Source organism: Pygoscelis adeliae, unplaced genomic scaffold, assembly GCF_000699105.1.
Source record: "Pygoscelis adeliae isolate BGI_AS28 unplaced genomic scaffold, ASM69910v1 Scaffold216, whole genome shotgun sequence".
In the NCBI taxonomy this organism is placed as follows: domain Eukaryota; kingdom Metazoa; phylum Chordata; class Aves; order Sphenisciformes; family Spheniscidae; genus Pygoscelis; species Pygoscelis adeliae.
Genome location: NW_008825073.1, coordinates 3,581,915 through 3,592,999, shown reverse-complemented (window position 1 = coordinate 3,592,999; position 11,085 = coordinate 3,581,915).

The following is an 11,085-nucleotide window of genomic DNA, read 5'->3' as shown; positions in this document are numbered from 1 at the left end:
AATAATTTTTGTCATTTAATTATCTATTCAGTGTAGAGATGAACACTTATGGTCACAAAGAATAAAAGTATATAATCCAGGAGCAGAAGAGGTCAAGATTTACAGTCACTTGCCTTTCACTGATCCCATAAAACAATCCAAGCATGCAGAAATGATGATCCCATAAGAGACACCGGGGCAGAAGAATGAGAATGCAGCAAGAAATCCATCAGACTTATTGATATCTGTGAAGCTGAGGATCCCTGAATTTGTGAATATGGAAGTGAGTTTTATATTATAGAATGAAATATTTATTAACTTTCTCCATCTGTTCTTTAAAAAAATTACTTTAATGTCATCAAGGCATTTATGGAATACATTTAGCTTAATCATGCATTCATGCCTTAGGGAGTAAACCATCCCTGGAGACTTGCTCATTCTGGATCAGCTCTAGAACAAGCAATAGTTTAAAACTCCATCATTGTTTGAAAAACACATGACCGAATCATTCTTGAATTGAGGGTTTTTTTAAAAAAAACCACCCTGGTATTGAGCATACTCTAACAGTTACAACAAAAAGAGTACAGAGAATGAGATTATAGACTAGCATAACTAAATTAATTACCTCCTCCATTAAAATGCCACATTTGTAGCCGGTACAAGTGTTAACCAAACACATCATTTTGGTGGACTAAAGAGTCTAATTCCTTAGCTTTCAAGTTTCTTGTGGGAAATGCAACTCAAGCATACAAAATTTTCTGTGAGAATCCTCGTTTCTGGAGGAAAAATTTCAAAAAAAACAAGCTAATGGACTCAGTGGTAGGGTTTGAAATTGTGGAAACCACCGCCTCTTTCATCTGTTGAATGTGAAGAAGTTTGATGAAAGGATATTATAGAGCAGTGACAAGGACCTAATTCTGATCCAAGTTTTGTCATTATAAATCATGAGTAATTCCAAAGACTGCAGTAGACCCTTATCACTGTTAAACATCTGTAAGTCAGATCAGAACCGGGACTAATAAATACATTCAAAAATGCATAATTAAAACAGTGATTTCACATCACTGATGAATTTTAGTCAAGGATTTCTTCAAGGATGCTTTTCTCACATTAGCATTTGACGTTAGTAAGCAATGAATAATTCCATTTTTTCTTTCCAACATCTGGGACACTTCCTGCTTTATTTGCCACTTACTGAACACTCTGCAGGAAATATTAATGAATCTTGGGTGTTAAAATACAGGCCCCGTGGATCATGTTCGGGAGGCAGTGTTACATAGTAGAGGCTATATATCTTGAGATTAAGAGGCTTGATTTTGGTAAAGTAAGATATTGGGAGATTTGCCAAACCTGTGGGAGATATGAGGATTTGGAGAGGTTACCCAAAAGCCAAGCCCCTGCAGCTCCTTCGTTCAGCTGTTCCCTCCTGCCAAGGAGACAAAAATTAATAATAAAAGTTTTTCCCCTTGGTCAGGCCAACTTTTTAACCGGTGATTCAGAAAACTAGGACACCCCGAGGCTGGGAAGGTGCTGGGGGATGAGCAGCAACCCCAAGGAGAGATCGACCAGGAGACCAGCACGCCGTGAGAGCATCACTGTTGTGCCCAGCTGCTTTCTCACACCACCGGAGGCCTGGAGGCTTTTTTCTTTCTTGGTAAATATACGGTAAAAGTCCACATTCAGAGAGGTCTGCTGGCTCTTCAGAGCAACCTGCGGAAGAGAGCTGGGCTGAGCACCGGAGGCAGGAGAGCTTCCAAAGGAGGAAAGAAATGTCCTTCTGTATTAGTGTGAAGTGACCTTGGCAGTTCAACATCCGACCAGGAGGATGAAAGCAGCCTCTACTATGGAAAACAGGTTAATTGGAACTTAACCCAAATTCATTCCAGCTAGGTGTATAACAGCCCCTCTGGGACTGCTTGCTTTGACCCAGCAGGACCTGCAAAACTTTCTACCTTTTCTTTTTGTCCAGAAAAATCCATCTTATCCGGACAGGTAGTGTTTTCACCTTGATTAGACACACTTCTACTGCCTTGGTGGGCTCATGTAACAAAACGTGAAAGTCTGCAGAACTCCGTCTGAGCTGCTCCCCAAGGCTCCCTACCTCAACCAGGCATCACCGGCGCTCGAGGGCCGCTCGTCCTTGCAGCCAGCCCATGCAACGCAACGGAAAAGTGAAGGGCTCAGGCTTCACATCCCTATGGAATATAACCAAGGAAGATTCCCGTGGCCCCTGTCCTGCAGGATTCCATTGGGCAGCCCAGCCCTCATCCTGCTGAGTCAGCACCTTCTGAAGTGCCTCTTGTCACTTATCCTGGGCAAACACTGCCCCGGGGAAACGCTGGTGGGAGGGGGCACAGATGCGGTGCGGCAAATTAAGACACAAACAAAATTAAAATAAGTAAGAAATACAACCTAGCGCCATGCTTTGTGCACCGGGCTGTACGTTACTGCAGGATTAAGTCATATCAGCCAGAGTACATTTTACAAGAGTGCACAGCACCTCAATCCTATAATCAATAAGCTGTACATGCTGCAGCACAAAGAGCTCTTATCTGGAATACCACTTTGAATTTAGTGAATTTATTTAATCCCTGATGCCTGCAGAGCATCAGTCCTGTCTTCTGGGTTAATTTATTTATTCCGGTGATCTATTTTTAGTCTTTCAAGTACTTGACATTTGAGAAGCAGATTTTTTTCCCCACTTCCTAAAAAACACCTGAATTGGAAAAACTTTATTTATAGAAAGGTATTTGTTTCCTAACTCATTCACCACTCTTTCTCTTTGGAGCCAAAGCCCTGTTATCAATACTAATAACCACACACTGAATGGATCGGGGAAGGCTCCTTTTCACCCTGCTTGGCAAAGCCTGTTTCTAAATCAATGCCGGACATTCAGCCATCTTCTCTCTTTCTTCTCATCTTTTTTTTCCCTATGAATATTATCTTCTCCTCTCAAAAAAAAAAAAAAAAAGTCACTTATTTTTGAGGTATATCTGAGATGCTGTGCTGCCTTTAGTTTGGGAGTTGTCTTGAGTGCAGGTGATGCTCTTACCTTCTGGAACTTGATATTTCCAGGTGTCGCACGAACCCTTGGCTGAACCCAAGAGAACCAGTGGTTTAAGCAGTGTGACTACATAAATGCTTGCTGTGAAAAAGAAATAACAAACAAAAAAATAGTCTACAGCCACTGCTATGATGGTGTAGTAGTGATTATTATCAGAGCTGTAAAGAATGCACTCTAATTAACCCAACCGGTAGGTACTAAACATTTGGTTATGGAAGAGTAGATTGAAGCTTTATAAGCTTTAGGGTCTGCAAAGAAGAAGAAAAAAAATCTCGCCTGACCTTGGCTGACTAGATTAATGACGGCTTCCTAAAAGTTAGAAAAAATAAAAATAAAGTCACACAAAGGGCAATTGTGTGAAAAACACAGGGTTAATTATATTTTCCCTCTCCATTTTCCAATATTTCCCTGTGTGGCTTACATTAAAAAAAGCAACAGATGCTGAGAAGAAAGAAACATTCCTAGAATAGGGACATTACCCTGGCAAAATATATTACCAGTCCTCAGAAATATTTTTGTAGAGTCACAGAACGTAATTGGTTTTCCCTTTCAGATGTTGTTAGAAATCTTTTGTGTTTTTCTTCTATTTAAAAACCAGTCCATGGGAGAAGTTGTTCACCAAACCATTCAGAAATGCTGCTCAAGTAACATAGGCTGCACTGGCTGCTTTAAGGTCTGAAGCTTTTATTACTGATTAAACCTCATCGGTTACAGGTTGGAATGATTGCAGTGCATGGTGAATAAATGAGGCTCATTCTGAAATAGAGGCATCAATTCTGCATCTGCCCCTGCCAAAAAAGTGGGGAAATTTAATAATTTAGACAAATCAGCCACTGAGTTAGTCCTACTGCTTGCTGAGGTGGAGCCTTTGCATCAGATCATTTCTTATGCAGGCAGAGATGCTGCCTCTCAGACCACACATGTCGTTTCCAGAATCAAGGTCGTTACCTCGTGAGTCAAATAATTAGCTCCAAAACCCAACCGTTAGTCAAATTTATTGCATTGCTCTTGCTTCACATCCCCAAAATAAACGCAGGGCAGGTATGTCAGCTCCTTTGCAGCTGCCAGCCGGGGTGGGCATTTGCAGCCACTTTGCTCCCGGTGTTTTCATGCTTTCTTGGTGGTGTTATTTCCTCTAAGCTTTAAAACAGTGAATCCTGGGAGAGGGGATAGCGAGTGAGCCCTATGGGCACAACTAAATGAACTGTTTCGGTCTCTCTGAAGGTCAGCGGATAGTTTCAGTTGGATCTTCAGGACGATGCTGGAGTGACCTAGGCTTGGGCAAAAGGCACCTTATGGATGCTCTCAGCAAGGCAGACAGTGGTTTTCCCCGCAATTTTGTTCTGCAAGTCAAGAACTCGTCTACATCTTTCCGTATGCACTATGACAAGCCATGTTATACTAACACAAACACACCCACGCACACACTTTACACATTAAATATATATAAAATGACTGGCTTTCTCTGCAGAAAGCCTCTGCCTGTGCCACAAACACTTCAAAGACTTCAAAGCAGAGGTGCCTGCAGCGAGGGCTGAGACTGAGAGCAAAAGTGCCTGTTTCAGCTGACACCAGAGGTTTCAGGATCTTGGGGCATGAAACATTTTTCACTCATTTTAAATTAATTTAATTGGAAAAAAATTGAAGGAGAAATAACTTGAGACATTTTTGAAGTTGTTTTTTTTTTTTAACTGGAAAATGCCATTTTTGAGATTAAACCTGCCTTTAAGTAGATATTTTTAAATGAAAATATCTTCAGTGTTTAAGAAGGGACTGCAGAGACCTACTCTTTGCAGCCATTTTGGAGAGGAGGTTTTTTTCTTTCTTTTGCAGCAATACCACCACTGCTCCTCGAACAGCGTTTCAGCTCCAGGGCAGGCAGCGGCTCCAGGCTTTCGTTCTGGTGCCCCCTTCTCTGAGCTAATGCATTGGTTCTGCAGGCAAAAAATAGACATTTTTAGTATTACACAAGCCAAAAGGCTGTCTGCTGGATGGACGGATTTGTTGTACATCACCGACAGGAGATGAGGGCTGATGCAAATGCAGTTTTATACTAGGATGCAGCACCCTGTGCCCAGCAGCACGGCAGCCTCCATATCCCATAAGGGTGATATGCAGGGAGGAAATTCTGCATTTTATTTACTTTTTTTTTTTTTTTCCCTAATGAAAGTGCTGAAAGAGTAGAAATACCTTGGTTTTGACGGTCATGGCATGGGAATCTTCTTAAAAATCTGCCTATTTAGCTGCTGACTCAGAGGTAACCCCTACACTATAAACATTTCAGCGAAGAATGCACAAGGTTTGGGAGTGCTTTCAGGTGTTCTCTTTTGTTTTTTCAGGTTGCTGGATGCCCAGGGAAGGAAGACCTTGGGTTTTGGATGCTTTGTAGTGGCACAGGTAAAGATCTCCCTAGGACACGTGGCTGCTCGAGGAACCGAGCCAGGGCAGTCCCTACGAAGGAGAGACCACAGCGGTTTCCCTGGACTAGCCAAAAGTAGCTCTTAAAAGAAGGAGATAAGCTATGCAATCTTAAAGCCATCATTTAAATAAAAATATAACCATTAATATAATAACAAGAATAATTAAAAGGTTGTGAGAATGAGTGTGTGAGCATCACGGGGTTGCAGTGCCTCCCTGACCCGGCCCAGGGCTGCGTCCCACGGTGCCCATTGCAGGGAAATGCGGACCCGGAGCACAGCTTTCCCGTTTTTCTCAGCCTGACCGACAGCCACGTTATCTGTGATTCCATGTGTCCTCCGTCACGCTGTTAGCTGCCTTTTAGGCCAAACCCTTGGTTAGGGAAAATCGGTGGAGCATCACGACTGCATTGATTTAATTGATTGAGAGCGTCGGGCTCTGCCCAGCATCTCATCTCCGCTCCCAGGCAATATTAATCGGTGCAAAAGATAACAGCGTGTGTTCTAGTTGCAGAAGGAATAAAAAGATTTCTTCCACAGGACTCCAAAGAGCACCCTCAGAAAAGAAAAATTATTACAGTGTATTTTCTCTTTCTAGCCCTGGGTTTGCCAGCGGGCGCCAAGCTCAGCCTGTGAAGCTCCCTCTGGACCAGCTTGCCTGCAGCGCTGCAAGGAGGCTGCCGGAGTTCAAGCAGGTACAGCTGGTTTCCTCCTGATGGCCTGGTTGCCATGGGTTTGGGATTTTTATCCACCAAATTTTATTATTTTTATCCAGAAATGCGATGGAAAATCACGGATGTGTCTCCAGCCATGGTAGTCACTGAAAAACAGTAGCAAAGACATAAAATCTTATGGTTAGTGGATTTTGTTTTTCACTTCAACAAAACTTGAATGCTTCCTAGTGTGCAATGACGACGTTATCCATTATAAATGGATATCCATGATAAATGGACCCATAAAGTCGGCGGAAGGCCTTGCTCAGGGAGACAGGGCTGCTGCAGCAAGCCTTCCTAAACACCTCGAATAACTCGCCCTCCTGCAGCAGCTTGCCAGCCCAGAGCCACCGTCTTCTCCAAACTGTTTTACCAAAGGGTTGGTGTTTCCATCCCGTTAATGAGTGATGCACAGATGGGTTCAGTCTTCTAAAATCAAATCAAACTAAAGAGTCTTCCCTCTCTCCCTCCTTGCTAAGGTATCAGTGTACTCCTAGTTCATGCTAGCAATAAAATGCTAATGCTGGCTTATCTGCCTTGGCTTGAGAACAGCCAGGAGGGCACATACGGCCTCGGCTCTGCCTTTTGCATTTGCCAGTTTGAAGGTGAGTAAATACACGAGGAGCTTTCAGCTTCCTGTGTCTTGCACACACAACCGAAGCAGTGCTCGGGCTGGTCAAGGAGAATTTGGCCATCGCCTTCCCACGGGCGCGGGAGTGATGGGGAGCTGCCTTTGGGATGGAGAGTTTGGGAACAGCCCCAGCGGGAACAGGTCTTGTGCCTTTCTTCACCTGAACGTGGTTCTGACCTAAATTAAATGCAAAAGTAAAACTCAGGGCAAAAGCTGAATCACTCGCTTAATTTAGCGGTGAAATCATAAGCGAAGCACTACAGTACCTGGTGAAGGGTGCAGTGATTTGTAATTATGGATTATACAGCTAATCAGTACCAATCAACATTTTATGATCTTGACTTAATATTTAATATAATGTTAATTATAATTGCTTTTGCCACAAACTGTGTCAAATACTAGGTATGATTTCTATTCCCGGCGTGCCTCGCCGCACTGGGTGGGCTCTGGGATGGGGGCTGCTGTAAGAGGGAGCATCTCTCCCCAAAATCCCAGCACAAGCCCACCTCCCCACTCGCCTTCCTGCTCGGTCTGCCTTGAGTTGTGATGCTAATTAAGTGGTGGTGAGGCTCAGCGTTATTACAATGGAGTTTTTATCTCACATAAGTACCTTCCAGCTACAAACAGGGGAAGTTCATTTAATTAAAAATATTTTTAGTGTAAGTTAATGTGAGCACAGTTCAATGACTCTGAAATAGGTTTAATTTTTTTTTCTTTCAAAGTCTAACAAGAGGCTGCAGAAAAAATCCAGATAATCCGGACGATGCATTCAGGCCATTTCTGTGTATTTTGACCCCCGCATTTGCCTGTTCTGATTCGCTCCCCTTTCCCCCCCAAACGGTGGGCATGCTGTTTGGGAGCTCTGTCATCGCAGAAGCTGGAAAGTTTCGGTCAATGAAAACATGATATTTTAAAGCATTTTTTTTCTACATTGCTCTTTTTTTCATCCTTTTATGACCTAGAAAGATGCAGAGCTCCTGCCATTCCCAATGACCACTTACTTTATGATTTTCAGCTTCCCTAGGAGAGACGTCTCAGGAGGGGCACTGCTTGCTCAAAATGTGTCCAAAATTTTGCAGCAAGGGACTTAGGCAAAACACATCACCTCCAGAAATCCCTTCTGACTCCGAACCTTCCACCGCCGTGCTGGGTAAATCAGCAGCACTTCTGAAATTCAGAGTCCCTGATTAAAAGAGAACAAGGAAAATGGGGAGGGTATTTTATAGACGACAGTGCTTGGGCTTAGGGACTTTTTTTTTAAAAAGGGGGATGTTTTTCTTGCATATTACTCAATCAAAGCTTTTAGTGTACTTTAAACTCATCCTCTTTCAACATGAAGCTCATCGGATATATAAAACTGAAGGTCTGCAAGAGTGAAATCCCATAACAGCCAACTGACCACCACTCGCATCTCATTACAAAGAAAATTGATGCAGGCGAGCAAAACTCTCCTATATCATTACAGATCTCAGCCCGGGGTACATAACATGACTATGGGGAGCTGCTGCTCTGAGCTCGGACTCTAACATAATGCTCTCCTCTCTACCGTACTGTAGTCAACCTTAAAGTCAAGCACCAGAAGATACATTTGGGGGCTTAATGCAATGCCTTGCTTTGCCAGAAGACTGGCACTCCCCGAGCAGCTGCTGAGCACCATTGGGGTCACTAGGGGACAGCAAGGGCCATGGGAATGGATATGTTTTGGTGCAGTGCTTTTTTCAGCCTCAGTGTTTTTTCTTACCCTTCTCTCCTTCCATTGCATACAGTCCCCCATGCCTGTACAGCCTCCTTGGAGCCCATATTTCAACTCTTTACTAGCAGGACTGAGTGAATAATTCCTCCAGCGAATTTCACCTCTTTTTCAGTATACAATTTCCTTTGATGGATTCATTATTCCCAATTATTTGCTGAATAGCTTTAGTAAATAATTCTCTGGCTGTAGATAGATGGTGAGTATTTTGCTGTAATTATTTAATGGTCAAAATTCAAGCTCTGCTGGGTAAGTACAACTGCTCACGTGAGTTGTGTTGCTGCTTTCCCCGCCCTTCGCTCTCTAAGCAGGTATGTGGCTTTGGCTGATGGGGACATCAGGCTCCAGGCTGGCAGCAGACTCAGGCAGATGGTCCTCCGTTTTTTTTCCAGGCTTTTTGTGGTAGTTTGAGGCTGAAAAACTTTGCTCAGGACTTGCTTTCAGGGCAGGACCCAGTGCTGGGGGCTGGCAGCATCCTCACTCTGCTCAGGAACGCGCCTGCCAGCGACACGGTGGCCAGAATGTCACTACAAGCAAATGCAGAAACGTGTAACGATAGCGAAGCTGCATTCATGCCACCGTTCCCATGACCATTTATTGATCATCCTCAGGGTTTTGCCCAGCTCTATCTGCTACCCAGTAGGAGGTTTCTGTCCATAAGTGCCTTCATGCCTTTTCAAATTCCTTTTGCCAGCTCTAACCTGATGTCTGCACATGAGAATAGCGCAACGTCCTCAGCTCCACCGTGCACAGACCACCTAAGGCCCTCTTCACAGGCCTGACAGTTTTTGATCTAATTTAAACTTTATTAAAAAAAAAAAAAGTAAAGCCAAAGCAAATCCTGAACGTTTAATGAAATAGTTAACACTCAGTTAGGAATTTTTTTAGTATCCTAAATAGTCTGTAAAAATACCAGAAGTACATTGCTGGGCCAGGCACCTGGTTTATAACCTGCATATTCCCAAAATCCATTTCCAGGTGGGCTTGGGCTATGGTCCCCCACCTCGTCTTGTCCAGGGGTCTCCCCTGGGGCTGAGTTGGGATCTCCTCTGGGGATTCCCTCCCCGTGCAATTAATAATATATCAGAGTCTACTTAAAAAAATAGGCATGATTTGAGTCATGTTGGTGTGACTGCTTAGCCCAAACTTGCAATGAAGGGGAGAAGCCCAGAGGCAAAGGAGAGGGTCGGGGCCTTTACCAGCGTGCAGCGAAACTACAGCCCAGCATCAGCTGCTGGAGCTGGTGGTCTTGTCCCTCCAGCACTACCGGGGGCTGTGCAGAGAAAGGCAGCTGTAGGCAGGAGAGGAAAGGGTCGTGTGAGGAGGGGGCACAAAAGGGGGCACAGGAGCCGGCTTTGGGCTGCAGGCCCCATAAATCAGCAGCTGGGATGTTACATCCAAAGCCTCTGGCCCTGCACCCTCTGATGAAGTTAAGCACTGACCAAGTAAAGCAGCTCTTGAAAGTTTTTGTTTATTTTTTATGGCATGAAAGCACCTGAAAGAAAATCTGTCTTAAAAAAAAAAAAAAAAAAGAAATCAAGAAAACAAGTAACCACCCAGGCTGGTTCCTGCAGGGATTGAACCCCCTTGGGCAGCAGCCTGCAGCCCCGCCGGCTCCGGTGGGTCAAATCCTTCCCCTCCATCCCAAAGCCTTTTACATGGGTTTGATCTCCAGCCTCCTGATTTGGGAAAACAAAGCTCGAGATAGGAGACAACGTCCTTATAGCTAATAGCAAAGCCCATTGACTTTCAAATGCAATCTTGGGTTTTGGGTTTTTTTTTTCTATATAAATCTATTGTGTTGCATCCTTGTTTACTTTCTCACAGCCCCCATTACTTAAGTTAATATTACCATAAAGAAAATTAATTCCACCCCCACCCACACGGAAACACCTCCCATCAGAGTAACTTAACATCACTCACGTGGTAATGTAAAGTAATTATACTACCATAATACCTTTGGTACCACTACATCAGGGACTGATAGGTAAAGTCCCTTCATCCATTAAAGATTTTATAACCTCTCGTTACATATGTAGTTACATATGAAGTCCTATTCCCAGAAAAGATTAATTAAAGCTCGTAATTCTGGTATGAGACGAATGCGGCGAGGGTCAGGCAGGAATTTCTCCCATGCACAGCCCCTTACACTTTACTTAAATAAAAAGTAACCTCCCAGGAGGACTCAGAAGCCCAACATCTCCTTTTGAAAGGGGATATTTATCAAATCTCCACCCTCTGTCCCCCCAGCTTGTATAGCAGAGACCTAAAAAAACCCATCTAAAACCCTGTTCAAGACCTGGAGCCCACCCTGGTGACCTGCAGGGACATGTCATGGAGGGGTGGCATTTTTGCACTCCTATGTGTAGTAATTCCTGAGACTGACTGGGCAGTTTAGGGAGACGAGGTCTTTTCTCCCTCAAGGAGTATAAGCTAAGAGTATCCGAATCCGGCTGTGCCGGCACTGAATTTTTAAATGCAGCTGGAGTGGCTGTCCCACCACCCGCTTGTTCAACCCCGGCAAGAGGAGC